The sequence below is a fragment of the Aquarana catesbeiana genome, linkage group LG06, assembly GCF_042186555.1.
Source record: "Aquarana catesbeiana isolate 2022-GZ linkage group LG06, ASM4218655v1, whole genome shotgun sequence".
Classification (NCBI taxonomy): Eukaryota; Metazoa; Chordata; class Amphibia; order Anura; family Ranidae; genus Aquarana; species Aquarana catesbeiana.
In genome coordinates, this window is record NC_133329.1 from 25,267,730 (window position 1) to 25,294,781 (window position 27,052).

At 43.6% G+C, this 27,052-nt stretch overlaps 1 long non-coding RNA gene across 1 annotated transcript; it reads right to left on the reverse strand.

The window, feature by feature from the left end:
- Nucleotides 1-727: 727 nt before the first annotated feature.
- Nucleotides 728-24,802, reverse strand: LOC141148232 (uncharacterized). The gene is made up of 4 exons (XR_012245188.1): nucleotides 23,546-24,802; nucleotides 11,208-11,494; nucleotides 2,079-2,303; nucleotides 728-835 (listed from the first exon to the last, which is right to left on the reverse strand). It is a non-coding gene; the product is annotated as an uncharacterized lncRNA (long non-coding RNA).
- Nucleotides 24,803-27,052: the final 2,250 nt, after the last annotated feature.

Here is a 27,052-nt window from a genome sequence, read left to right on the forward strand (position 1 = left end):
GAAGCATAGTTAAAGTGGTGACCTTCCAGTCCTATAGCTTGAACCCAACTGGGGTAGGCTGGACTAGGCCATCAAGGTTTATATCAGTACTATACTTCATGCCTTCTTAGTTTTTGTATTATATAATTGTATAATATATGCAGCAACTTCAATCGATTTGTATTTGTTTGATAAAATAAATAAAAATTATTGTTGAAAAAAAATAAATAAATAAAAACAGAAACATAACAGGAAAAGCTGCTATCAGAGTCCCAGGTCTGTCGGAAGCCCAATCTTTAAGATCAGATAAACGCTCCTGGTTAGGAGACTGCTGAAGTCCCAAAAGACCCCCAGAAGGCACTCCTCACCCTATCAGCGCATTTAGCGGCTCAGAAATAAGGACTACTTCTGGGATAGGCTGAACCCAGACAGAAGCTGCTTAGAGCAGAGGTAAGGATGATCGTCTAACTGTCCAATGACCATGAGGTATGAGGAAAAAAAAGAAGAATGAAGGGGGGGTCCTTAACCTTTTCTTTTATAATATGCAATGTCCTGAGGGTGGAGTCCGCGGTGGAGCTTATCACTAGTATGCTGCCATGGATGCACCAGGAGAAAGTTTTGCCTATACTTTAAAGCAGTTACACTTTAAAGCCTGTTACTTTAAAGCAGTTACAGTAACAACTATAATTTGGCCAAAACCCTGTTACTTTTACCCTAAAGACATTTTAGTCTTTTAAAGAAAGTGGAAAAAAATGGATCTACAAACAGGATGAACAGGTAATATAACTATATTATGGGGAAATCGCACCCACTGCATATCTATGCCTTACCTGCAACTTCTGCTCAGGGTTTTTATCTGTAAAGAAAAAAAGACAAATATGAGATATTGTGGAAATGTAGTACCCTCTTGTGTATATAGTTCGCTAGTGTAGATAAAGGCTTTTTAGAAGCCTGGGTATGAGTCAATGGGTTACTTTAGGTCAGGCTAGAAGGCTCTAAAGGTCGTGCCTCTGGTACCTCCCCCTGGATCTAGAATCTTGGAGAAGTTTCTAGAATTCCCAGGCAGGAGGCATGGCAGAGTGGCTGCATCAGCCCATAAATATGAGAGAGCCTGGCCAGTAAGAGTAGTTGGGTGGAAGATGGATTGTTGAGGTTCTGCTGTGTAGCCTGGGAGGGAGAGGGGTCTGCCTTTAAGCTGGAAGAAGGAAGGAAGCTTCTGGAATCACCTTCCCTGGGATTTAAGGCAGCCAGGTGGGCAGGTAGTTTCCAGCTAGGGTCTGAAGAGATTCACTTAAAGGGGACCAAGTGCTCCTACAGAGACATTGTATCTGATCTGTCAAGAGACAGAAGTCACTCTGGAGGGAGTAGAGTCAAGAATCCATCCTTTTTGTACAGTAAGGCTGGGTTCACACTAATGCGAATTGGATATGGATTTCCTCGCATCCAATTCACATGACAGGAGAGTGTGACTGGCTCTCAATGGGGCCGGTTCACACACCTCCGGAGCTGCTGCGAAGCGCACAGCTGAAGGGCCCTGTGTGTCTTTGGCTCCGTTTCAGGTCTGAATTCAGGCAAAAAACTCGGACCTCATTTGGACATGAAAGGTTGAACGGGGACGCACCGGACCCCCCTGCTGTGCCCACGAGGCCACACATGGTGTGACCCCAGCTTAAATCGGAAGTTTGTTCTGCAAGTTGTGTGTTTCTACTCAGTTTGGGCATCCTATATACCGCTAGACCCCATCTAAGTTCTTTACCCCAAATAAAACAAGTCCATGGACTGGTTACTGACTTCATTAAAAATTGGAAAATGTGTGTTGCAAAAACACCAATGGCTCTTAGGGGGGTAGTGCTACAGAAAGGTGATGAAGGTAGAAATTTTCCAGAAGTAGAGGTCAGCAATAGCAGTTTCTATCCTTCTCTGACAGGTTTCTTTTAAGTGTTTAGTGGAAATGTAAGGATAATCCAGCTCCATTGGCACATACTCCTACATTAAGATCACACCTAATACTGTGCTTGTTGCAATACTCATAAAAAAACAAATCAAATGTATTTCTAGGAGGATAGCAGAGGAATAAAATAGTGGAATATCTCCATTACCTGCAGCCTCATGTAGAATCTGGTGGATATGTCGGAGCTTATTGGCCATTCTTCTCTCCAGTGATAGAGGGTTTATTTTCTGTTCAATCAGGGATCTCATTTCTGCTTTGGTGAAAGTCAGGAGTTCCCAGTCCCGGTATCTCCCCACCTTCCACCTATCTATTATCTGCCTCTCCAAATTTTCATCCTCCATATCACTTATCACAATTTTTATATTTTTTGGATCTACAGAGTAGACAAGACTGTAGATTAGACTATACATGTAATTTGTACTGTATTGTACTGTAATTGTGCTGCCGCCCCCCCCCCCTCTACATTGTAAAGCGATACGTAAACTGTATATAAATTGTAAATAATAATAATAATAAAAAAATGTAAAAAAAAAAAGCAATAATTCAAAACATAGATCTAAACAGATAAAGCTAAATACACATCTTACAGCTCCTACTTTTATTGTAAACTATTTTTCATTTTGGTGCCATTCATCCTGAACATAGTAGATTGTACAATCAAAGTGTAATATGGCTGTACATTTCATTCACAAATGTTTTTGCAGCACTGTAACCTCTTCTGGGTATTAACATTCCCTAGTACGATGTCCAGTGCCATAGATACATTGTTAAATGTCATCCCCAATGAGAGTCAGCTATGACATAATGGAGGCTCCAGTCATAAAATGAAAGCCTTCAGCCTGCAGATAAAGACTGCCACCATTAGGCTGCACTGTTCATTTGGAGCACCAACTATTTAAAGTGGAGCTCCACCCAAAAGGGAAGCTCCGCTTGTCTGCCCCCCCCCCTCCGCTGCCACATTTGGCACCTTTTGGAAGGGAGTGGATACCTGGTTTTGTTCGCCCCCCTCCTCCTTACCTCCCCCCCCCCGCAGCCGGAACTATTCAAAAGTGCAGCACGATTTGCGAATGCGCAGTAGGAAACTACCACAAGGCTTCACTGCCAGTTTCCCTTAGCCAAGATGGAGGCACCAACACCCGAGAGCCAATACAAGAATCAGCTTGGATGAGGACACCGCTGAATGCCTGGACAGGTAAGTGCCCTAATAGTAAAAGTCAGCAACTGTAGTGCTTGTAGCTGCTGACTTTAAACTTTTGAGGGTGGGGGGCCGGGAATCCACTTTAATAGTGTAACTGCCAGATACAGTTGCATTATTGAAAATAATTACAAATGAAAAAAAAAAAGAGGAAAAAAACATAACAATTAATGCTGATGTCATCAGGGGCATGGAAGACAGTCTCAATGACATCAGCTTTGATAAAACATATGTGGGAATCTGAAAGAGGGGGCATTGGGGACAGGGGACAAGAAGAGTTGTAAAGGAGGACCAACCACAGTGTATGTAATTGGTGATGTAAACTTTATTGATACAAAAGACAAACAATTTTGTCATGAGCACAGTGGTCCACCCCTCCAAGCACCATTAAAAGTGGTTAAAAAGAAAGAGACAATGTTGTCACTTCAACAAAACACACAGGATGCCATTCACATGTGCAATCGAACCGCAATCAACCCAAGTGGGAAATTCCCAGGTATCTGAGCCTAGGGGGGTCTGGGTATGGGGTGATCAGGCACAAAGCAATACTTGTCCCTTCTGGGGCTTGTTGTATGCTCTTAGTGTCATTAAGACCCAAGTACCTTCGACCTAACCATTGTAACACTGTCCTCAGGCATAGCGATACATTTGGAAAGTAACCCACACTGCATATAAAAAAAAGGAATGAAGGTAGCAGCTAGATGAATGGCCCAGATCAATCAGGCAATTCCTGGAAAGTCTTGGATTATTCCTCTCAAGAGATAATTTGGATGGACTGACTGGAATAGTTAATAGTCCATGGAGACGGTGACGTCAGGCGTCAATTGGCGTGGGGGCGGCACCGTACAGGAGCCTCTGTGTAGATAAGGATGCATTGCCATGAATACAGCACACACTGCTGCAACACGGCTGAGTGTGTCTCTCTGACTTTTGTCTTCCAAGATGATTGGTGAGTAGTGGCTACATAAGCCTTTTATCATTTATTATCGGCCTTTTGAGATTTTGGGCACAATACACACTGTCTATGTGTGATCTTCTTTTAAAGGGACTCCCCTATGAACTTAATGGACACCTACTGAATGCCTGGTGCAAGTCTGTTTAAGCATTAAACTAAAAGGTGAATCAGTACTAATTATGTATATTCTACTGGCCATGTTGTTATCCATACTTACTGTTGCTGTACATATTAATCAACAGATTTGTATGGCACGGCATAATTGATGCCCCACCCAGCTTAATCTGTCTATTGGATTTGACACAGTTGAGAGATTGAAAGGAGAATGGGGGGAGAAGACCAAGGGCCAAATTTATGGACTATAGCGGTACCCAATTAGAACATAGAAGTAGATAAAATTAAAATTTAATACGATACAAAAATGATAATATATATATATATAGAGTGTACAACAAAGCAACTTAGGAATTGTTGCAGCAAGGGACATACATAGAAATCAAAGTAAATACAGCCCACATGTGTATTGCAGGCACAATGATGTATTAGAGGACGTTTGGTCTCAACAGTTTCCCGGCCAACGCCACTTCTTCAGGAGACGTCCAAATATAACATCTAAGAAGATAAATAATCATAATTATATTCGAAAATTGGTAATACATTATAGTACAGTGTAATATTGGAGTAATTACGTATTGTATAAACACACTCACCAATGACTGCCCCAACAAGTGAGGAACGGCAATTTTGAGATGCTCATTAGGGACGTGCTAATATATTAAAAAAGTAATCAATGTCGGTTCGGGATATGCTTAGTATTTTAGACATACACCACCCAAGCGCATTGGGAAAGAGGGGGTGAAAGAAGAAAAAGGAGAGAATACGAAAGAAGAAAGAAAGGATTGGAGGGAGAGATGAAGGAAAAGAGAGAAAGAGGGGGAAGGAGGACATGAAGAAAGAAATGAGAGGGGAAGCAAGGACGGGAGGGGGAGGGGGAGGGAAAGGAGGAAGGGGAAAGGAGAATTGAGTGGAAGGGGAGGGGGGGGGGGGAGGAAGGGGAAGGGCGTCTCAAAATTGCCGTTCCTCACTTGTTGGGGCAGTCATTGGTGAGTGTGTTTATACAATACGTAATTACTCCAATATTACACTGTACTATAATGTATTACCAATTTTCGAATATAATTATGATTATTTATCTTCTTAGATGTTACACATGTGGGCTGTATTTACTTTGATTTCTATGTATGTCTCTTGCTGCAACAATTCCTAAGTTGCTTTGTTGTACACTCTATATATATTTTATCATTTTTGTATCTTAATAAATTTGAATTTTATCTACTATGTTCTAATTGGGTACCGCTATAATCCATTAATTTCCCTATGGGGAGGCAGGGCTGAGTTGGAGTAGCCCTTGGTCTTCTCCCACCATTCCCCTTTCAATCTATCAATGTAGGATGATGGTACTCGGTAATTTAATACCCTAACTCACCCCTGTGGCAATATCCTTCTATTCACAGTTGAGAGATCACTTTGCGGCTGCTTTTACTGCCTCCGTTTGTCACTAATTTCTGGCAACAGGATGGAATTTAAGGTAGAGTTGATATTTTGCTTTCCCTATGCTTTACATATATATCCTTATGCCCTGTACACACGATCGGACATTCCGGCAACAAAATCCATTGGATTTTTTCAGTTTGTTGGCTCAAACTTGTCTTGCATACACACGGTCGCACAAAGTTGGTCAGAAATTCCGAATGTCAAGAACGCGGTGATGTACGACACGTACGATGAACAGAGAAAAATGAAGTTCAATAGCCATTGCGGCTCTTCTGTTTGATTCTGAGCATGCGTGGCACTTTGTGCATCGGAATTATCTACACACGATCGGAATTTACGCAAACAGATTTTGTTGCCGGAAAATTTTAGATCCAGCTCCCAAACTTTGTGTGACGGAAATTCCAATGGAAAAAGTCCGATGGAGCCCACACACGGTCGGAATTTCCGATAGCACATTTTCCGTTGGAAAGTCCGATCGTGTGTACAGGGCATTAGAGATTAGTACTACTACCCATGTTTGAGGTCTGGGATACATTCCTATTCCCTCTCCTTCCCTCGCGGTCGTTGCAATACTTTCTGTCACACCGTATTTGCGCAGCAGTCTTACAAGCGCACTTTTTTTTGAAAAAATACACTTTTTTGAATGAAAAAATGAGACAACAGTAAAGTTAGCCCAATTTTTTTACCGTATATACTCGAGTATAAGTTGAGATTTTCAGCCTTTTTTTTAATGCTGAAAGTGCCCCCCTCGACTTATACTCGAGTCACTGCTGTCTACCTACATGATCAGCGTGTCATGCAGACAGATGGCGGCCAGTGTGTGATATTACCATTCGACGGCCATTCCACTGTTCAAAAGCCACGCCTCCTCCTCGCCTGTGATAGGCAGAACACTCCATTTCCCAGCAGTCACTGTACAGCCTATCACGGACATTCTCTCATCCTCGACCGTGGTATGAGGATGAGAGAATGTCTGTGATAGGCTGACTGCTGGGAAATGGAGTGTTCTGCCTATCACAGATGAGGAGGAGGCGCAGCTTTTGAACAGTAGAATGGCCGCCGAATGGTAATATCACACGCTGATCGGTGCAGAGCAGCACACGGAGGCATGCACAGGACATAGGTAGAATGCGCACATACACATGCACATCATACACATGCACACATACACAGGGACACATGCACACATACACAGGGACACATGCACAGGACACAGGGAGGTATACAGCTGCAGATGGGCATTGTTGACCCTCTTTTTCCACTTACAGTAGCTGCTGCATTTCTCACCCTTGTCTCATACTCGGGTCAATAAGTTTTTCCCAGTTTTTTGTGGTAAATTAGGGGCCTCGACTTATACTCGGATCAACCTATACTCGAGTATATATGGTATATATTGTGAAAGATAATGTTACACCAAGTAAATTGATACCCAACATGTCACACTTCAAAATTGCGCCTGCTCGTGGAATGACGACAAACTTTTACCCTTAAAAATTTCCATAGGCGACATTTAAAAAATTCTACTGGTTGCATGTTTTGCGTTACAGAGGAAATCAAGAGCTAGAATTATTGCTATCGCTCTACCGATCGCGGCGATACCTCACATGTGTGGTTTGAACACTGTTTTCATATGCAGGCACTACTCACATATACGTTCGCTTCCGCACGCGCACTCGGCAGGACGAGGCGTGTTTACATTTTTTTTTTCTTATTTATTTTACCTTTTATTTTTTATTTTTACACTGTTTAAAAAAAAAAATTGTGTCACTTTTATTCCTATTACAAGGAATGTAAACCTTTTAATATGAGATATGGGGTCAAAAATACCTCAGATCTCATATTTACACTAAAATGCAATAAAAAAAATAAATAAATAAATTTTGTCTTTTTAAATAAAGTCACGTGGTGTGACGCAACGCGTCAGGGTAGGAGGAGCCAGGTGCCGACGCTTCTCGGGGACGGCCGAACCCGGAAGCTCACTACATCCATTGATCGCTGAGATTTTAAATGTAAGTTTCTACGTTTGTCAATAAAACCAGTTTGTAAATTACTACACCATGAGACCTCTCCTTTGTTCCTAACTATTGCTGGGATTATTGGGAGCGGCGGGAGGAGATTCGGAGAAACAGATCTGCTGACATCGCTCCAGGAAGCCCATCCTCTCCAGGAATATTTATCCGCTCTATTTGGCCCACTGGGGGCCGCTGCTTGAGGTGAGAGGCTGGGGGAAACACTTGGTGTGTGCACCAGAACGTTTATAAAAGAAGAGCACCAGTTACTGCACACTTGCCACTTTATTTAAAGATCGTTCCTTGTGGACACTACTCATCACAGTTGCACTTTTTTTATGGACTGAATCACACTATTGTCACTTTTTGGACGGCATCTTTGCTGTAGGATTGTCAGTCCTTATATTTATTAGTTATTTATGTATAGCGCATTAGTGCGTTTATAATGGCATGACTGCACTATTATCACTGTTTGAATTTTGATTTTGATATTTTAGATTGATATTGATATGAATTTTTGCACGCATCATTTTATTATTATTTTTTGCACATTATGACAGTTTGCTGTACATATTTGTATGAGATTCACTTTTAAATTTCCTTTGTTATTAGCACTAGGGACCATTTGATTTGATTTTCAGTCGCTAGCCTGTGAGATACACTTTTAAGAGTTGTTTGATATTTACCCAACACCAGGGATTATTTGCTTTTTAACCAGTTTGGGAAGAAATCACAATTTTATTGATTATTGTCACTTCCCCTTCAGACGGGGTGGCTTATATATTATTTATTTTAGTTTGCACTGGGCACTTTAATGGTTGATATTCAGTCACTTATTCTTATATTTTGGAACTGATGTGTTTGTTGTTGGACTCCTGTGTAGTAGTCCCTAATATAACTTTTTCCTGATATGAATTAGCATTTTGGAGTCAACTTGGTCTACTTTATTCTTTGTCTTAGATGATTACGGGTAGGATTGGTACTGATTGATAGAGTAGCGCCACATATTTCATACATATTTATTCCTGACTGGCTGTAGTGCACTCCAGAATGCAGATAAATATGAAAATAAAGTAAGAAAGCTGAACAGCATGCAGGAAGGGGTTATAAAAGATTGCTGCAGACTCAAGTTCTGCTTTAAATAGAAGTCTAATTGAACTTCAGGGGTTTGCATTTCATGTATCTGGGTGGGTCTTCTGTCAGATTAGATTATGCAGTTTCCAGTGACCAGCAATAAAGAAACCTTAGTGCTACTGGCTGACTTTAGGAGGACTTGTAGGCTAAAATCTAATGTGTATCAGCAGCCTTTCTGATAAAAACAAAAGGTTGACACAAGTAAGTAGCTTATTTCTTCTCCACCTCCTGTAGTATATCTGCAGCCTCTGTCCACCTCCTGTATCATGTCCGCAGCCTCTGTCCACCTCCTGTATCATGTCCGCAGCCTCTGTCCACCTCCTGTATCATGTCCGCAGCCGCTGTCCACCTCCTGTATCATGTCCGCAGCCTCTTTCCCCCTCCTGTATCATGTCCGCAGCCTCTGTCCACCTCCTGTATCATGTCCGCAGCCGCTGTCCACCTCCTGTATCATGTCCGCAGCCTCTTTCCCCCTCCTGTATCATGTCCACAGCCTCTGTCCACCTCCTGTATCATGTCCGCAGCCTCTGTCCACCTCCTGTATCATGTCCGCAGCCGCTGTCCACCTCCTGTATCATGTCCGCAGCCTCTGACCATCTCTTGTCTTTTATCATTTCTGCAGTCTCTGAGGGGGATCCTAGAAAGGAGTCAAGAGTGGGCGCACCGCCAGGATGGGGGTTACAGGAAGAGACAGACATGTGTGGACTGTGGAGAGGAGATTATAGAATAAAACCAGAGCTGACAAGCTGGAGCCCTCTGACTGAGCCCTGCATGGTGCACCTGAGAGGAGGTCAGTGACAGCACTGCCAGGCCAGTCTGAGGGGGGGTCACTGATGTAAGGGGGGAGTGAATACAATAATGTAAGGGGGCACTGATATAAAGGTTCCCCCCTATATTAGTAATCCCCCCTTACCTTAGTGTATTTACTAAGCAGTTGGTAGCTGGTGTCCATTTCCTGGTGCCTTTTTATAGTTGTGTGCAGAATATACTGTAGGTGGTAAGGTTGAATAAAGACACCAGTCCATCCAGTTCACCTTGGGTGGGTGTATGTGTGTAATTATGCCTCTACCACTTCCCATATGCCTGTATATTGTGTTCAATAAGATGTCCATCTAAGAGGTTTGCAGCAGAACTCCTGAATAGGGGAAATGTTCTAACCCGAATGGCGAACCTCATTGAAGTCTATAGGAGCCAAATAGGAAAAATCAAAAGTGCCCATTTTGAAGGCTTATATGCAAATAATTGGCCATAAAAGGGGTATGGGGGTCTGGGTACTGCCCTGGGGGACATGTATCAATGCATTTATTTTTTTTAAACTTTTTTCAGGAGCAGTGATTTTAGTTACTCTTAAAGTGTAACAATAAAAATTTAAAACTTCTTTAAATATAATGCCCGGGGGTCCCCTTAGTCTGCCTGTAAAGTGGTGCATCTGCAGCATGTCTAGATCTGTGCTGTTTCACATTGCTGTCAGTGTCACTGTGAGAGTCAATTTCATGTGTAAAAATAATGTCAAATAAGAAATATGTTTTTTTGCCTTAAAGGGGTTGTAAACCCTCAAGGTTTTTCACCTTAATGCATTCTATGCATTAAGGTGAAAAACCTCCTGTGATGCAGCAGCCCCCCAGAACCCCCCCCCCCTTTTATTTACCTGAACCTGGTCTTTCCAGCGATGGGAACGATCACACCAGCTCCAGCCAGTGTCTTGGGTCCTGATTGGATAGATTGATAGCAGCGCAGCCATTGGCTCCTGATGCTGTCAATAAAATCTAATGACGCGGGAGCCAGGGGGCAGGGCCGAGTCCTGCTGTCTGTGTCAATGGACGCAGCAGACACAGGACACGGGAGCGCGCCCGCACGAGTGCCCCCATGGAATGCGGCTCTCCAACACGGCACTCGAGAAGAGGAGGAGCCAGGAGCGCCGCTGAGGGACCCCAGAAGTGGAGGATCAGGGCCACTTTATGCAAAACCAACTGCACAGAAGAGGTAAGTATGACATGTTTGTTTTTTTTTAAATAAAACATATCCTTTAAGCCTTCATTTTGCATTAAAACCTTAAATCACATTGCCAATTGCATAGTATACTTGTTTGTAGCCTAAATGCTGAAATTTACACTTACTGTACACTGTAATTTTTTAACTTTTGGAAATGCCAGTAAAAACTTGGCTGTGCCAATAAATTGTGGGTGTCATGTCAGTCTAAGTCTTCCTCAATCTATAAAAAAAACAAGTTTTACCTCTCCACACACTATAATCCATGATTTTTCATGTGAAATGAAACTCTGTAGTTCAAGATAATTATTATTATTATAAGGAATGGAGAATGATGGGGATTCCCTATATACAATGTAATCTGATCTGTGGAGATGTTCAGAGTGGATCCAGAATCCAGTAGATCCCTTTCTCATCTGGGACTCAGTATGACTCTCTTACCATGTTTTCCTCCGCAGTAATCCAGTATTTTTTCCATATCAGACAGATCCGGCAGAGGGGTCTTCAGAGAGTATGAATGATACAGGATAATGATGGAGGATTTATCAACATCAGCACAATATTTCCGGATTTCTTCATCATCGGGAGAAATGTAGTAACACAGAGACCCCTTGTCATAGCCTGAAATGTCAAATGACAAATGTTTTGCTAGCTGTAGAAGTACATCGCTTTCGGGGTGTCGGGTGAAGATGGTAAACTCTGTACTCTTCTTCCTACTCCAACTATCACTGAAACAACACAGAGTAGAAGTGGTAAGAAGTTATTTTTATTTGTTAATATAAATATGACAGAGAAAATTGAGTACTGTCCGTGATACTTTTTTTATTTGCACTAACATACAATTTATCAGGACAAGCTTTCAGGGTATGTCCTCTTCTTCAAGGTCCAAGCACTACTGATTCACAAATATTTTAGCAGAATGTGAGAAAAAAAAAACATCTCTGAGGGAAAGGAGAAAAAAAGAGAAAAACAAACACATACAAATCAATGGTAATAAAGATAGCAGCAGAGTTAGTGAGATAAGACAGAGGGAGAGATATAGAATGGAAGGGGGATACTAGTCACAGAGGGGGTCATAAAACTTTAGTATAATGGGCAAGGAAACCAATATCTAAATTCAGGCCGTTATTTTTTGTGTCAAAAAGAAGTATCATTCTTAGTTCAAACGTTTTCCTTTCCTGGATAGTTCTGAAATTCCCTTTAAGAACTAAAACATTGAGGTCTTCTACAGTGTGGTCCGGTTATGAGAAGTTATGTCCCACAGGTGTGCATAAACTGTCTTCTTTATGTTCTTTGATGGTATGTCTGTGCAAATTCATCCTCGCTTGCAGCTTCTGTCCTGTTTCACCAACATAAGATCCTTTGCTGCACCTTTTGCATTGGATGAGGTACACCACATTACTGGAGGTACAGCTGTAAGATCCCATGATATTGAAGGTCCCATTTGTGTGTGTAACACTTTTGGATAGATTGATCTGGTTGCATAGTTTGCAGCGTTTTTTATTGCAGGGTTTGCTTCCATTATTTGTGACTTCATAATCAGAGTGAAGTTTCCTGCTGATTAGTTTGTGTCTGAGGTTGGGTGGTTGTCTGAAAGCCAATAATGGGGGTTGTTGGAATATTCCTTTCAGAGTTTCATCCTCTGTTATAATGGGTTGTAAATCTTTGATTATCTTTTTGATCCCTTCAAGTGCTGGGTTGTATGTGGTGACTAGAGGTACTCGGTTATTAGTTTTTTTCTCTGTGTATTGGAGGAGATTTTCTCTTCGGGTTTTCAAGGCTGTGTTTATGCTGTTGTTGATGGTTTTGTCTTTGTAACCTTTCTTATGGAAGGAGTCTGCCAGTGTTCTGAGATGTTTATCTCTGTCTTCTGGGTCTGAACATATTCGGTGGTATCTGATGGCCTGGCTGTGTATGATGGCCCGTTTAGTGTGTTGGGGGTGAAAACTGGAACTATGAAGATAGCTGCATCGCTCAGTCGGTTTTCTGTATATCGATGTGTGAAGCTTATCATCTCTGATGTATACTGTAGTGTCCAGGAAGTTGACATGTGTGTTCGAATAGTCCATTTTTAGTTTGATAGATGGGTGAAAAGTGTTGATCAATGAGAAGAATTGGTTTAGATTTTCTTCACCTTCAGTCCATATCATGAAGATATCATCAATATAGCGGTAATATCTGTATGGCTTTTGTTGAATGCTGTTCAGGAATTTGTCCTCCAGGTCAGCCATAAATAAGTTCACCTCAGGGATGTTTTTTTTTTTCTCACATTCTGCTAAAATATTTGTGAATCAGTACTTCTTGGACCTTGAAGAAGGGGACATACCCCGAAAGCTTGTCCTGAAAAATTGTATGTTAGTGCAAATAAAAAAAGTATCACGGACAGTACTCAATTTTCTCTGTCACAATTGCACTAATACGGCTACAATCACATCAAGTTAATATAAATATAAAAGTCATATAGAAATGATGTATACAGATTCTGGGTGACATTTAGAACTGACAGCTGTCTGTAACCTTCATGACTGTTAATGGGATTGAGGACGACTAGTACTGTTTGTACCAGAAGGGAACTCATGGGCCACTGCCTAGGGCAGCAGGGTTAGGGGAGCAGCACTAGGCGGTGATTATTATTTGTGATATGTGTTTTTTATTATTTTTTCTCTCTTCTGTCCTCCTCTGGAAATGTGTGGCTACATTCAGTAAGATAATAATCCATTGAAGAGGTTGGAGGGGATGGTGGAGTCTGAAGACTCATTACAGTGCAAGAAACATAAAATAGCAGCTCTGCGTGCAAAGCTGATCCCAGCCTGCCTTCAACAGATCATCCTTCCAGTAATATTTCCAAAGTAATCACATGATACAGTGGGCAGAGAGTCCAGTAGGCACAGGCAGGTTACCAATCAGACCAATTATGGGAGGCAGAAGGAGACACAGAAGAGGGGGTCTCACTGAAAGTGGCAAAAAAAAAGAGGTACTGTATAAGAGGTTTATCAGAGGTTGGGGGTATCAGAGGTTGGGGTATAGGAACAGGGGTATCAGAGGTTGGGGTATAGGAACAGGGGTATCAGAGGTTGGGGTATAGGAACAGGGGTATCAGAGGTTGGGGTATAGGAACAGGGATATCAGAGGTTGGGATATAGGAACAGGGGTATCAGAGGTTGGGATATAAGAACAGGGGTATCAGAGGTTGGGATATAGGAACAGGGGTATCAGAGGTTGGGGATATAAGAACAGGGGTATCAGAGGTTGGGATATAGGAACAGGGGTATCAGAGGTTGGGATATAGGAACAGGGGTATCAGAGGTTGGGGATATAGGAACAGGGGTATCAGAGGTTGGGGATATAAGAACAGGGGTATCAGAGGTTGGGGATATGAGAACAGGGGTATCAGAGGTTGGGGATATAAGAACAGGGGTATCAGAGGTTGGGATATAAGAACAGGGGTATCAGAGGTTGGGATATAAGAACAGGGGTATCAGAGGTTGGGATATAAGAACAGGGGTATCAGAGGTTGGGATATAGGAACAGGGGTATCAGAGGTTGGGATATAGGAACAGGGGTATCAGAGGTTGGGGATATAGGAACAGGGGTATCAGAGGTTGGGGATATAAGAACAGGGGTATCAGAGGTTGGGGATATGAGAACAGGGGTATCAGAGGTTGGGGATATAAGAACAGGGGTATCAGAGGTTGGGGTATAGGAACAGGGGTATCAGAGGTTGGAGATATAAGAACAGAGATTGGCGTATAGGAACAGGGGTATCAGGTGTTGGGGTATAAGAACAGGGGTATCAGAGGTTGCGGATATAGGAACAGGGGTATCAGAGATCGGGGACAGGAACAGGGGTATCAGAGGTTGTGATATAAAAACAGGGGTATCAGAGGTTGGGGGATGGGAACAGGGGTATGCCGAAATGCATCAGCTGCTTTTTAATGCTCATATGTAGCCAATAAAAAAAAAAAAGTTCATTAATGGCAGCCTAACGCCCATATTAAAGCTCAATAACGCCCATAGAAAAGCTCATTATAACTATAACCAACTGAATTGGTGAAACAAAAATTAAACCTCTATACCAATATGATGTTGCCCCAGGACGACGTCACATTGTGATGAAAAGCGTCGGGAGGAGGGACGTGCTAACGTCACCACGCTGTTGCGAACCCGCAGGAACGGACGTTCATGCTTAGCCGGCCAGCTTTATATCTTATGCCGTTTTTAAAGATTCTTGAGTAAGTGTACTTCAATTTTTATAATAAATATGGTCCATTGGTTTTACACTATGGCCAGTCTGCTTCTCTCCTTGGGTCTCCTCGGATCATTCTGATTATCATCTGGGACTAGGATTGGTTTTCCCCGGAATCCGCCTTCAAGCTCAATATCATCTGTCTGACTCCATTGAGACCTCTAAGTGAGAGTTGATGCTTGGACCCATCTGGATGTTAAAAAGCCCAGGCTGGATTAATAGCCGCAAGCGATAACAAGCTTGCTATCTGGTAAGCTTAAAATCTAAGTGATGGAGGGATTGTCGTGTCTGTGAATCACTGTCACACTGAGAGGATTTAAAAAGAGATTTAGTCACCTAAAGGGCGATTTACACAATTCACTTTGCACCTTTATTGTGTTGACTTTTAATGAGCGATTTACACAGTTTTTTTTTTTTGCATTTTCATTGTATTGATTTTTGCAAAGACATTCTGTATTGACTTTCAAACCCAAGCGAGTCACATATTATATAATTTTATCATTTTAACTGCGGTTCAATCTATCACTTAATTTTTATATCTATTTTCGATTGACTGTTTGTGGTCAATTTTAGTCCTTTTTTTAACCTTCACTTAGCTTAGTAACACCCTGAAAAGCGATTCACAAGCTTTGAAGAGTGACCCACATTTCAATTAAATTTTTGGTGTTTCATGTTATTAGTGCAGTTCTTTCAAACCCTTATATTTTTTTATATGTATCTTACAGTCTAGTTGCTGCTATGTTTTCTAACTTGGTTATTAGGCTTAGTGCGGTTTGCTCTTTTTCCATATAAGGATATTGTCTTTATTCAGATGCATACAATAATTAGATATAATAGATACTTGGGTGCATCCTACAATTCCCTACGCATTTCGTGGTGCAAAGCCATTTCTTCAGGGGCTGATGCATCCATATGTCTGAAAAAAATTAGCTCTAATTAAAACCCATATATCAATTGACAGGAAATTTAACCAAACAATTATTGGGTTCTAATTACTCACACGGAGTTACAGTTTACAGGTATGCGGTATAGTAACACAAGGGCCACCGGGAATGTAGTCTGTCCCGGGAACTGAGGTCACAAACCTGTAGACAAGGCGGCCACCCCCAAAGCATCCCTAGAGAGTATAATTCTCCAACTGTGGTGAAAGAGCAACAGGAAATAGTATGTGTGGGATCCATGATCTCTATAAAAGAGAGTGTCAAATGGTAAGTGACTCAATTATGAAGAATACTGAGGATGGTCAAGGTCCGTACCAAGTAAAGTGCGAAAAAATAAAGAGAATAATGAAAGGAAGAGAACATGTGACTGAAATTTTAACTATAACCAACCGAATTGGTGAAACCAAACTGAAACCTATAAATAAACCATTAATTGATGATAACCACCTCAAGGGGGTAATGAAAACTGTGTGTGTAAAAAATTGCTCCCAACCAACCCTCCCCCCAGTTGGTGACATATTCTCCTTGATATGACCTTACCTCGCTATGGGGGGGGGCGCCGAACTGAGTCTTTGCCCCGGGTGACAGAATGATTGGCTTCGCCACTGCCTAGAAGTGAAACAACAGACAATCCGAAAGAAGACACAGAAGATGTCCTGGCTACTGTCTCCCAAAAACGCTTTGTGGATATTTCTGCCAACATGGATCATAACAAACTGTGTGTATCACCCGGAGGACTTAGGCTTATTTAGGTCTGTGTGTTTTGAGGACAATTACAGTATGAATGAGTCAAAATTGCCCATGACACACACTGTTGCTCATGACACTATGAACAAATCACACCAAATGCAGAAAAGAAATGTAAAAACATTTTCAATATATGACACTTTAGGAGTACTGGGTACAGGCTCCAGAGTAACAAAGGAGAGTTTTGTGGGGTGGGTGAAGAGTGATTTAACCCGCATGCAGGGAAATTTTACTTGTTTGCCTAATGACTTATGTGTCATTTTTTGTACTACGGTACCCCATCACTAGATAGTGTTGGAAATAGGTATAATGTTTCTACATGTGTGATGAATCTTACCAGAAATCTAACATTGTATCACTGGAAAAAGTGGAATCATACTCACCTTCTTTCTTCCCTTTTTTTATATAAAGGAGGTAGAAATGTGTATGAGAAGGAAAGCTAGATGGACTGGGTCCTCCATGGTATGGTCCATAGCCTCCAGTATACTTATAATCAATGATTCAGAAATTACTAATAGCTCATATCTTGGTGTTGCATACGTATGTGCTAAGTATTTAACCCCTAAAGTAAATAATAACACCCATGTACCTATAGCTAGTACGTGTACTAATACATCTTTGTCTAATCATGAAATACAAGTAACTTTTAACATTACTACACCCAATGTATTTATCTGTAGTGCTAGTTCACATAAGAGAAAGAAAAGAGCCCGGTATGCAGGGCCGGATTTCCCACAAGGCCACCGTGGCCAGGCCTCGGGGCGCAGTGGTGCAAGGGCGGTGCCGCTTCTGTGGCGACTTCTCGGCTTTCGCAGCCGCACCCCCCCACACTAACATACATAGCCCCCGGGAAGCTGCCGGGTCCAGGAGGAGGCGAGAATGACACCGCGCTGGGCACTGGGAGATCCACGCTGAGCCACTCGCTCTGTGTAAATGGGCGGGTGGTTCTTCTATCCTGGCTCTGCCTGCCTGCAGGGCTGTCTGAGTGGTGGACGTGGACAGTGAATGCCGGGGCCCGGGATGAGTGTACTCGCACACTACTGGACAGGTAAGACTGAGCAGCAACAATCTGTATGTCAAGTAGATCTGTCATGTATGTCAGTAGTCAGGTCAGTCATGTATGTCAGTAGTCAGGTCAGTCATGTATGTCAGGTAGGTCAGTCATGTATGTCAGTAGTCAGGTCAGTCATGTATGTCAGGTAGGTCAGTCATGTATGCCAATAGATAGGTCAGTCATGTATGTCAGTAGTCAGGTCAGTCATGTATGTCAGGTAGGTCAGTCACATATGCCAGTAGGTAGGTCAGTCACATATGCCAGTAGGTAGGTCAGTCATGTATGTCAGTAGTCAGGTCAGTCCTCTATGTCAGTAGTCAGGTCAGTCATGTATGTCAGGTAGGTCAGTCATGTGTGTCAGGTAGGTCAGTCATGTATGCCAGTAGGTAGGTCAGTCATGTATGTCAGTAGTCAGGTCAGTCATGTATGTCAGGTAGGTCAGTCATGTATGCCAGTAGGTAGGTCAGTCATGTATGTCAGTAGTCAGGTCAGTTATGTATGCCAGGAGGTAGGTCAGTTATGTATGTCAGGAGGTAGGTCATTCATGTATGCCAGTAGTCAGGTCAGTCATGTATGTCAGGTAGGTCAGTCATGTATGCCAGTAGGTAGGTCAGTCATATATGTCAGTAGTCAGGTAGGTCATGTATGCCAGTAGGTAGGTCAGTCATGTATGCCAGTAGGTAGGTCAGTCATGTATGTCAGTAGTCAGGTCAGTCATGTATGTCAGCAGGTAGGTCAGTCATATATGTCATTAGTCAGGTAGCTCATATATGTCAGGTAGGTCAGTCATGTATGCCAGTAGGTAGGTCAGTCATGTATGCCAGTAGGTAGGTCAGTCATGTATGTCAGTAGTCAGGTCAGTCATGTATGTCAGTAATCAGGTCAGTCATGTATGTCAGTGGGTAAATAAAGTGTAATACAGTGATGTGTGCAACAGGTTCATTAAAGGGGTTGTAAAGGCAATTTTTTTTCTTTTTTAAAAATAACAAACATGTTATACTTACCTCCACTGTGCAGCTCGTTTTGCACAGAGTGGCCCTGAACCTGGTCTTCTGGGGTCCCTCGGCGCCTGTCTTGGCTCCTCCCCGCAAGAACTAACCCGATTCATGCGAGCTCTCTCGCATGTGGGTTAGTTCTTGCGGGCGCGCTCACGTGATACAGCCGGTGGCTATAGCCGCTCACTGTATCACTCAGCCCCGCCCCCCAGCGCGCCACTTCATTGGATGTGATTGACAGCAGCGCGAGCCAATGCCTACACTGCTTTCAATCCATCCACTCTAGCCAATCAACGGCCAGGCTGAGCAGCGAAGAGGACGTCGGGGGCGAGCACAGCAGGTGAAAATTGTAGGGAGTTTCTTACTGCTATAATCTTTAAAAGGCATTTTCTGCATTACAGAATATTTTCAGTCTGTACAATTAAAGTCAGTTATTTTCAGTGTTCTCGTGTGTGGAGATATGATTTTAATTGATCTATTGTAGCAGTCATCGATAAAGGACGAGAATGATGGTGTGTGTGTGTGTGTGGGGGGGGGGGCGGCATTGAAGGACCCGGCCTTGGGGCGGCAAAGGGAGTAAATCCGGGTCTGCCAGTATGGCACACTTTTGGGGGGGATGGGAAGCATCCTTGGAGTCCTGAATGGTATTCATTTAGACTGTCAGAAAAAAATTTGCAGCTGCTGGAAAAGATAGTGTGGATTCCCTCCACATATTGGGTGACTGGAGCCCCACGCTCTTGGCATCTCAGGTGGCACAGTTGAATCTAGATAAATCTATGGTAACTCAGCTTGGAGGTTTGACTGTGCTAACAGGTGATTTGTCTAAGGGTCTTGCAAATTGGACCATGTGTGCTGTAAGGTTCCTTTGGATAAGTCAACAGTAGGGATGAGCTTCGAGTTCGAGTCGACCTCATGGTCGACTCGAACATCGGCTGTTCACCAGTTCGCCGAACAGCAAACAATTTGGGGTGTTCGCGGCAAATTCGAAAGCCACGGAACACCCTTTTAATGTCAATGGGAGAAATCAAAAGTGCTAATTTTAAAGGCTAATATGCAAGTTATTGTCATAAAAAGTGTTTGGGGCCCCAGAGGACAAGGATCAATGCAAAAAAAAGTTTTAAAAACGGATGTTTTTTCGGGAGCAGTGATTTTAATAATACTTAAAGTGAAACACTAAAAGTGTAATATTCCTTTAAATTTCGTACCTGGGGGGTTTCTATAGTATGCCCCACACTCTATAGAACGCCCCACACTCCGCTTGAGTGCTTCCGTCATTTACCACTTCCTCCCAGTCTGTTTACAGATATCAGATATTCCAACCTCTCTGAGCACAACACTTGCTTGTTGTTAACATGGACTTACTTTTTATTTGAAATCTCACAAAAATATATACACAGCAGAATGACTAACACCTAACCTAATTAACATGAGCTAATTAACTAATCCTTTATACAGCCTAGGTGACTGAGAAATGACCTTTTGCCCAGACTGAGTGAATTATAAGTACAACCACAGGACATTTTCTCACAATAGCAGCAGCTCCAATAGGAGTCGTCCCGTCTCCTACATTGTATAGAGGACAATGTGATCAGCTCATTCAATTAACATAAACACAGGGTTAATTAGAACAAACAGCAATGTGTGGAATACCCTTAGAACCTGTGGTAAGCCAAACTAAACTCATTTACATTAAACACATTATAGCAGAGAACAAGACAGGTAGTTGGAGTTGATGACACCAGCATCTCCTCACAGTATGTGTCCCAACAGTATGAATCAAACAACATACAATATATACATATATACACGACTAAGTCCGATTAGTACAATTCAGACTGGATTTCTAATTCACCTCACAAAGAGTATTGTTCCATTGAAAATCCAGGGCCCATAATCAAAAGGCCAGAGGCTTGCATCCAGTCCTCTCCAACAGCCTCTGTCCCGGCTAGGTCTGTCACACCCATCTTTCATGTTCACAGGTTGGTCACCAACAGGAAGTGAGGTGGTGAAAACCTTCTTCTACCTACTTGCTGTCTGTGTAATTATTTTGGTTATACTTGTCCTGTGCAATTGCTATTTGGTTTGTACTAGGGGAAAAATAACAGAATAATCAATAAGGCTGATGATAAAGCCTGGGCAAGCTTATTTACAGGATAATGTGGAGAAAATGATCATATTCATGAAAAAAGAGGGGATTGAAGGGTTAATGATGTTTCTATGCTGTCTCTATTCTGTATATTTCCATGTTCTTTCCTATTATCTGAGTTTGACTTGGAATGTATTTACTTGCTAGAAATGTTACGCTAATAGATTAAGCATGGAGTTCTCAGGCTGAGGTAAGCCTGACCTGTACTCTTTACCATAATTATTATGAGACCACACGTTATATGGAGGTAAACACCTTTTCTTAGAATTGTTAGTCTTTTCCTCTGTAACCGAACCCTAAATGTATTGTAACCCATCCTATATTTTTCTTTGTATAAAATCAAGGTGCATTCCCCTTATTAAATGAGTATATTTTGATGTCATCTTGTGTGCGGGTCAATCTGTACCTCTAGGATCCCGGTGGGGGTTATCCAGCTGTCCGGTTCAAGTCCCCGACAAATGCCAGTCTAACGTCAATAGTAAATTATTATTATTATAATACAGGATTTATATTGTGCCAACAGTTTGTGCAGCGCTTAACAAAATGAAAGCAGACATTACAGTTACATTACAATTTGGTACAAGAGGAGAGTAAAGCTCGTTAACGCCAGTCTAAGGCCCATAGTAAAGCTCATTTATGCTAATTTAAAGCCCATAGTAAAGCTCATTAACGCTAATTTAAAGCACATAGTAAAGCTCATTAATGTCAGTCCAACATCCATAGTAAAGCTCATTAACGCCAGTCTAACGCACATAGTAAAGCTCATTAACGGTCATAATAACGCTATAGGATTATTTGTGAAAGTGGAGTTCCACCCAAAAGTGGAACCTCTGCGCATCTGATTCTCCCCCCCAACGGTGCCACATTTGGTACCTTTCAGGGGGGGGGGGGAGCGGATATTTGTCAATCTTGTGCAGCGATCTACACAATGTCCGGCCCTCCTCCTTCCCTCCCCCCCACTGCCTTCTGGGAGACTGTGAAGCCACAAAGCTTCACTTTCTGTTTCCCTTAGTAAGGATGCCAGCGCTGATGGATGGGCTGGATCCGGGTGCCGACATCGTGGGCTCCCTGGACAGGTAAGCATCCTTATATTAAAAGTTAGCAGCTACAGTATTTGTAGCTGGTGACTTTAAATTTTTTTTCACCCAGGCGGAACTCTACTTTAAGTGTTAGAAATGTAGTCAAGTGTGAACAAGCCCTAACATGGAGGGGGGTGTTCTGTAGTTCTCAGAGATAGCTAGGAACCATGTAAATGATAACACTCAGCACAGGTAGAGAACACAAGAAGTTAGCAGCTTACACAATTTCTGGCAGGATCAACAGGGATTTTTGGCACTTATTGAACAGAACAATTTCAAATTGAATATATACAAAACAATTTCAATTGAATATTTAAAGTCCAACAGCAGGCAAAACATGAACCCCTCCCACCCCCCCTGTGGGGGACCCCAATGACAGACTTACGGTAAGAAAAAAATAACATGCAGGTTAGGAGGGTGGGGGGTTCATTTTTTTGCCCAGAGTTTAGCTTTCACAAATCAAAATAGAAGAAAAAAGAAAAATCACTTGAAAATACCCCCCTGGATGTTCACCTCATTCTTTAGTACATCAGGCCCTGTGTATTTGTAAACAATTGTCCCACCAAGGATTCCTAATAGCAAAACTTTATTTTTCATATTGGTTAGAATTTTTCTATTTTTTTTTTCTGCCATCTATATCCCCATTGAGGAGATTTCCCCCCACTTCCTGTCCCAAAGCCACAACAGGAATTGAGAGTAAGCCCCTCCAAAGTGAGGGAATCCCTGGTTGTCCTCAGAACTAGTGTCCCCATTGGAAGATTGCCCCTCCTATTCCTATTCTGGTGACAACCCAAAATTTTGGATTTTCTTTTACTTCAGATGATAACAGTAAACTGGACACATAGAGCGGCTGAATCTCCCTAAAGAGGGCACAGATAGCAATAAAAACTGACAAGTGTTCGAATCCCTCTCCACTCCAAAACTAAAAAAAGTTTTGCCTTTGATGAAATTTTATTGCCCGGGAGGTGGTGTGGATTGTGTACCAAGTGATTGTCTTTCAGAGCAGTCACATGATCGGGAGCCGACCCCACAGCTCAGAAGCTGTGACTGAGAGCTTTCAGTGATATCCCGATCCGTGTGCTGGGGGAACTCTCTCAGTACACAACATCAGGCCACCATGGACACATATGTAGCTGGGAATTAAAGACAACATTTTCTGGTGATAAATACATGGTCAACAGGAGGTTAAGGATGAGCCAAACTCAGTCACATGATAGCCGACCATGAAAGTCCTTGCCCTGAAGCTGTATGCAACAAAATGGTGAGAATGCTGGTGACATCATTGAACTAATATGGCCACGTGGTCAATGACATCATCCAAACATGACCATTTGGATATACTAGGTCAATGATGTCACCGGTATCCCCACCCCTCAGCCACATAACACAAAATTCAATGTCTGTGCCTGACTGGGCCAACAGCCTGCTATCTTGTGAAGGTTTCTTGCAGATCTAAGTTGATCTTTAAAGAGACTTTCCTGAACTAGTCAGCACACATAGAAATAGTGACTGGGTCTTTATGCTATATATGTTTATACAAAGAAGTATAGAATGTACTTAGATCATCTTACTGTGCTGTCTTTGGTGATGTCTTCTTTTCCTCTGGTCCTGTCCCCTGTCCCTCATGTCCTGTCCCCTGTCCCTCATGTCCTGTCTCCTGTCCCTCATGTCCTGTCCCCTGTCCCTCTGATTTTGCCCACTGTCCCTCATGTCCTATTCCCTGTCCCTCATGTCCTGTCCCCTGTCCCTCATGTCCTGTCTCCTGTCCCTCATGTCCTGTCCCCTGTCCCTCTGATTCTGCCCACTGTCCCTCATGTCCTATTCCCTGTCTCTCATGTCCTGTCCCCTGTCCCTCATGTCCTATCCCCTGTCCCTCTGATTCTGCCCCCTGACCCTCATGTCCTGTCCCTTGACCCTCATGTCCTGTCCCCTGAACCTCATGTCCTGCCCCCTGTTCCTCATGTCCTGTCCCCTGTCCCTCTGATTCTTCCCTCTTTCCCTCATGTCCTGTCTCTTGTCCCGCATGTCCTGCCCCCTCTCCCGCATGTCCTGTCCCCTCTCCTGCATGTCCTGTCCCCTGTCCCTCATGTCCTGTCCCCTGTCCCTCTGATTCTGCCCACTGTCCCTCATGTCCTGTCCCCTGTCCCTCATGTCCTGTCTCCTGTCCCTCTGATTCTGCCCCCTGACCCTCATGTCCTGTCCCCTGTCCCTCATGTCCTGTCCCCTGACCCTCTGATTCTGCCCCCTGTTCCTCATGTCCTCCCCCCTGTCCCTCTGATTCTGCCCCCTGTCCCTCATGTCCTGCACCCTGTCCCTCAGGTCCTGCCCCCTGTCCCTCAGTTCCTGCTCCCTGTCCCTCTGGTTCTGCCCACTGTCCCTCATGTCCTGCCCCCTGTCCCTCATGTCCTGTCCCCTGTCCCCCAGATTCTGGCCACTGTCCCTCTGATTCTGCCCCCTGTCCCTCATGTCCTGTCCCTTGTCCCTCATGTCCTATCCCCTGTCCCTCTGATTCTGCCCCCTGACCCTCATGTCCTGTCCCTTGACCCTCATGTCCTGTCCCCTGACCCTCATGTCCTGCCTCCTGTTCCTCATGTCCTGTCCCCTGTCCCTCTGATTCTTCCCCCTTTCCCTCATGTCCTGTCCCTTGTCCCGCATTTCCTGTCCCCTGTCCCTCTGATTCTGCCCACTGTCCCTCTGATTCTGCCCACTGTCCCTCATGTCCTGTCCCCTGTCCCTCATGTCCTTTCCCCTGTCCCTCTGATTCTGCCCCCTGACCCTCATGTCCTGCCCCCTGTCCCTCATGTCCTGTCCCCTGACCCTCTGATTCTGCCCCCTGACCCTCATGTCCTGCCCCCTGTCCCTCTGATTCTGCCCCCTGTCCCTCATGTCCTGCTCCCTGCCCCTCTGATTCTGCCCCTTGTCCCTCATGTCCTGTCCCCTGTCCCTCATGTCCTACCCCCTGTCCCTCATGTCCTGCCCCCTGTCCCTCTGATTCTGCCCCCTGTCCCTTATGTCCTGTCCCCTGTCCCTCATGTCTTGTCACTTGTCCCTTATGTCCTGTCCCCTGTCCCCCTGATTCTGTCCCCTGTCCCTCATGTCCTGTCCCCTGTGCCTCATGTCCTGTCCCCTGTCCCTCATGTCCTGCCCCCTGTCCCTTTGTTTTCTTATCTTCTAGTGGTGTCTTCTTTTCCTCTGGTGCATCCATTTCCTGGGGTCTCTTGTCTGTATATGTGAGGATAGGAAGATCGATTGGTCAGTAAGGTCTCTGGTTATTATCGTTGTGTTCTCGTCTTCTCCTCTCCCTGTGTAGATGTCTGTACATAGGGGAGGGCGTGTAAATGTTACTTCAGCTTCTGAAAAAGGAACCATTGCTTTCAGTTTTGTACTTGCATCATTAAAATCTTTTCCATATTTTTATTTAGAAGAGAAGGGTTGAGATGGAAGAGATACTAGGTTCCAGTGTTGCCAACCTCCTACAGCATTTTTTACCGACCAAACATGAAAAATGTACTGACGAAACACATTTTTTTACTGACAAACTCAAAAATGACAGAACTCCTATTAAAAATTCAATCGATATTTAACCGCTTCCCGACCAGCCACCGCAGTTATACTGCGGCAGGTTGGCTCCCCTGTGTGAGCTGTTGTAGCTGTACGTTGGTTCGCGGGGTCGGGATAGCAGGCGTGAGCGTGCGCCTGCTGCACAGCGGGGGGTGCCGCTGCTTGTGGCCAAAGGTCGCGATGACCACCGGCCATAAGTGATCGCGAGCACCAGAGACAGAACACGGAAGTGTGTGTGTAAACAAAAATCCCTGTTCTGTTCTGATAGGAGAGACAGATTGTGTGTTCCTATTAGCTAGGAACGACGATCCGTCACTTCCTATAGTTGGTCCCCTCTCTCTACAGTTACAATCACCTCCCAGGGAACACAATAAACCCCTTGATCGCCCCCTTCACTGTCAGTGACATTTTTACAGTATAGAATATACTAGTATAGAAAAAAGTACAAAATATTGTGTTTTTTTCAAAATTGTCGCTCTTTTTTTGTTTATAGCACAAAATTAAAAACCGCAGAGGCGATCAAATACCCCCAAAAGAAAGCTCTATTTGTGGGAAAAAATGGACGTCAATTTTGTTTGGGTGCGACGTCGCACGACCGCGCAATTGTCAGTTAAAACAACGCAGTGCCAAATCGCAATAAGTGCTCTGGTCAGGAAGGGGGTAAATCCTTCCGGGGCTGAAGTGGTTAAACAGTATAAACACAATATGGAAACACTGACAATACCCATAACAAGAAACTTGCCTGGTTCATACTTAAAGCGGTGTTCCACCCAAAAGTGGCATGTCATTTTTTTGGGGGGGAGATTGTACCCTCTTTTTAGTGGGACTTCCTGTCCCACTTCCTCCTTCTTTTCTTCAGCCGCCTAGGCGACTCCTCCTCTTACTGTGGGCAGCCCCTCCCTGGCAGCGATATTCTGAGACACAACACAGGTCCCAGAAGATCGGCTGGCCAATAGGAGAGTGCAGCGCGCCTCGAACATGCGCAGTGCGCGGCCAGCTGTGAAGCCGCAAGCTGTCACGGCCGGGTGCCCACAGTTACTATAAGGCATTGTCAAAAACTGTCTACCCGATACACATTCACATGGAGGGGCGGGATCTGGGGGCCCCCTTGTTAAAGGGGGCTTCCAGATTCTGATAAACCTCCCACACGCATAGCCGGACAACCAATGGCCAGGCTTGTCAGAAAGAGGCCCTTGTCCCCATCAACATGGGGACAAGGCTGCTTGCTCGGATAAGGGTCTGGTATGCGCCAATTTTTTAAAATTTTAAGTTCCCCTTAAAACCTATGCCAGACCCGAAGGGCCTGGTATGGACTGGGGGTGGGGGGGGCCCACAATGATTTTTTTGAATGATTTTTCATCTATGTTGCCGGGATCCGACAATACATTACAGCTACAAGCAATTTTAATTGAAATTTTTTCCTTTAGAAATGTAATTTTGCTGTGGCACTGTTCTAAACACGGGAAAGATGCGCTACTTTACAGGCATACTATAGACACGATATTTAAAGGAATATT